The following is a 2,945-nucleotide window of genomic DNA, read 5'->3' on the forward strand; positions in this document are numbered from 1 at the left end:
AGAATCATTGATCAGCTGCCTCCTCCATGCCCCCTACTGGTGAGCGAGTCCTCAACCCAGGCATGTGCCCTGATAGGGAATCAAACCGATAGATATTTGCTGACAGGCTCATGTTTTTAAGCAGTCCCTTTCATCTTATTGTTCCCCTGCTCAAGAATGTACAATGCCTTTCTCTTGAGCAATTATATTGTCACTAGAGGCCCACAAATGATGTTATAAATATTCAAATGACCCTTGGCAGAAAAACGGTTCCCCACCCTTAGCCTATACTCACTACAAAAATTTCATTTCTGGCCCTGGCTGGTGTGGCTCAATTTGTTCGTCACTTTCCCCTGCACCGAAAGGTTGCCAGTTTAATTCAGGGCACCATTTCTCTCTCTTTCTCCCTCTTCCTTCTTCTCTCTCCTATACATATATATTTCATTTCTATGCTGTGAGTAGTTTTCTTTTTTATAGTCCTTGATGGCTACCAAAGCATTTTTTTCCTGAGGAATTTCACAGACAGGGAAGAGAGCAGTGTCATTGGATGAGTTACTAAATCTCTCTAGTTCTGTATAATAAAGTCATTACTGCTCATAGCAATCACAATGAGTTTCATCTACATTTATTAAATGTGATAATGTCTTGGAATTTCTGTGTGAGGTATAACTGTTATTTGTTTTCCTACTAGGATGGAGTCAAAAGCTTAGTATATTTGTATGATTCTCAGGCTGACCAACAGTAGCTTTGGTGTTATCCAAACGAGGCTGAATGTGGGGTGGGAGAAAGAGAGAAAAAAGTGGGTAAAATCTGTGTGCCAACTCTTTGCAATAGAATTGCACTTTTATTTTTGTATCTTATTTCTATTGGGACAAATCTCTTGTATGTGACCCATCAAGTAACTCACTTTATGAAATAAAATACTTAAATGACTTCCCAAATTTATCACACATGAGTGCTTTTTCCTCTAAGGAACTGCTGGCTGTGTAATGAGAATTGAGTTTACCTGGAAGCAGTAGTTCTCAATCTTCACTGGATATTAGAATCACCTGGAGAGTTTTTAAAAAAATCTCAATCTCCATACTGTACCCTGAGCAAGTTAAAATGGCAGCAATTAATAGAATCTCTATTAATGCCAGTGAACAGCCAAATACTGAGCATCATTGCACTAAAAATGTACTCCAGTCAGGACATTTTTGGGTGTTTTTTTCCCAGTGAAGGTTGTCTTTTGGTGACGACTGCTTGCTTTAAAATTCTTTATTTCTTTGCTTCATGTATAAACAGAAATCACGCCCAGGTTTCTCAAACAGCTTTATTAAAGTATGATTGCTATGCGAAACACTGCACTTATATAATACGTAATATTTGAAGAGTTTTGACGTATCACTCACCTAGGAACCAGAACCACAATCAAAGTAAGAAACAATCATCATCTCCAGAAACTTCCCCCAGTCCCTTTTGTTTTTTGGTAGTAAGAACATTTAACATGAGCCTTACCCTCTTAGCATTTTTTTTTTTTTTTTACTGGATACAGTGAGCATTAATGATGGTGCATAACAAGGTAGGGCTCCCTAAGCCCCTCCCCTTCTTCAGGGGCTCTAGGGTAGAAACTGTGGAGGTCAGGAGATTCTGTGTGTTGGGGGGTTGATTTGGGGCAAGGGCTCTCCAGCATCTGAGGAGAGTCCTTTTTCATCCTCTTGCTGGAGCTGGTGGTCCAGGGGGCTCTTACTCCTTGGAGGCCGTGTGGACCATAAGGTCCACCACCCTGTTGCTGTAGCCAAATTCATTGTCATACCAGGAAATGAGCTTGGCAAAGTGGTCATTGAGGGCGATGCCAGGCCCAGCATTGAAGGTGCAGGAGTGGGTGTCACTGTTAAAGTCACAGGAGACAACATGGTCCTTAGTATAGCCCAGGGTGCCCTTGAGGGGGCCCTCTGGTGCCTACTTCAGTACCTTCTTGATGTCATTGTATTTGGCAGCTTTCTCCAGGCGGCAGGTCAGATCTACAGCCTATGCAATGGGGGTGGGGACACGGAAGGCCATGCCGGTGAGCTTCCCATTCAGCCCAGGGATGACCTTGCCCACAGCCTTGGCAGTGCCAGTCGAAGCAAGGAGGATGTTCTTGGAAGCCCCTCAGCCATCACACCACAGCTTCCCAGAGGGGCCATCTACAGTCTTCTGGGTGGCTGTGATGGCATGGACTGTGGTCATGAGTCCCTCCATGATGCCAAGGTTGTCATGGATGACCTTGGCCAGGGGGCAAAGCAGTTGGTGGTGCAGGAGGCATTTCTGACAATCTTGAGGGAGTTGTCATACTTGTCATGGTTCACACCCATCACAAACATGGAGGCATTTATAGAAGGGACAGAGATGATGACCACCTTGTTCCACCCATCAAGTGATCCCCAGTCTTATCCATAGTAGTGAGGATGCCATTTGATGTTGGTGGGACCTCACTCCTGGATGATGGATATGGTCTCTCCATTGATGACAAGCTTCCCGTTCTCAGCCTTGACTGTGCCTTTGAACTTGCCATGAGTAGAATCATACTGGAACATGTAGACCATGTAGTTGAGGTCAATGAAGGGGTCATTGATGGTGGTATTATCTGCTTTGCCAGAGTTAAAAGCAGCTCTGGTGACCAGTACCCAATACTGCCAAATCCATTCACTCTGACCTTCACCATTGTGTCTCAGGGTTGCAGCTGGCTCTTCGCAGGAAGATGTGGCTGGCTGTTTAACAGGAGAAACAGAGAGCAATAAATTTTTTTAAGTGCACAATACAGTATTGTTAACTACAGGCACTATGTTGTACATCAGAGCTCTAAAACTTAAAGCATTTGTGTAACTGAAACATTATACCCATTGAAAACAACTCCCCATTTTCCTCTTTCTCCAGTTCCTGATAATCACCATTCCATTCTCTGATTAATGATCTTTGATTAGTTTATAGCTCATATAAGTGAA

At 43.4% G+C, this 2,945-nt stretch overlaps 1 pseudogene; it reads right to left on the minus strand.

Moving 5' to 3' along the window:
- Positions 1 to 1,704: 1,704 nt before the first annotated feature.
- Positions 1,705 to 2,665, minus strand: LOC103290806 (glyceraldehyde-3-phosphate dehydrogenase-like; annotated as a pseudogene).
- Between the last annotated feature and the right edge of the window lie 280 nt (positions 2,666 to 2,945).

This window comes from Eptesicus fuscus, chromosome 6, assembly GCF_027574615.1.
Source record: "Eptesicus fuscus isolate TK198812 chromosome 6, DD_ASM_mEF_20220401, whole genome shotgun sequence".
In the NCBI taxonomy this organism is placed as follows: Eukaryota; Metazoa; Chordata; class Mammalia; order Chiroptera; family Vespertilionidae; genus Eptesicus; species Eptesicus fuscus.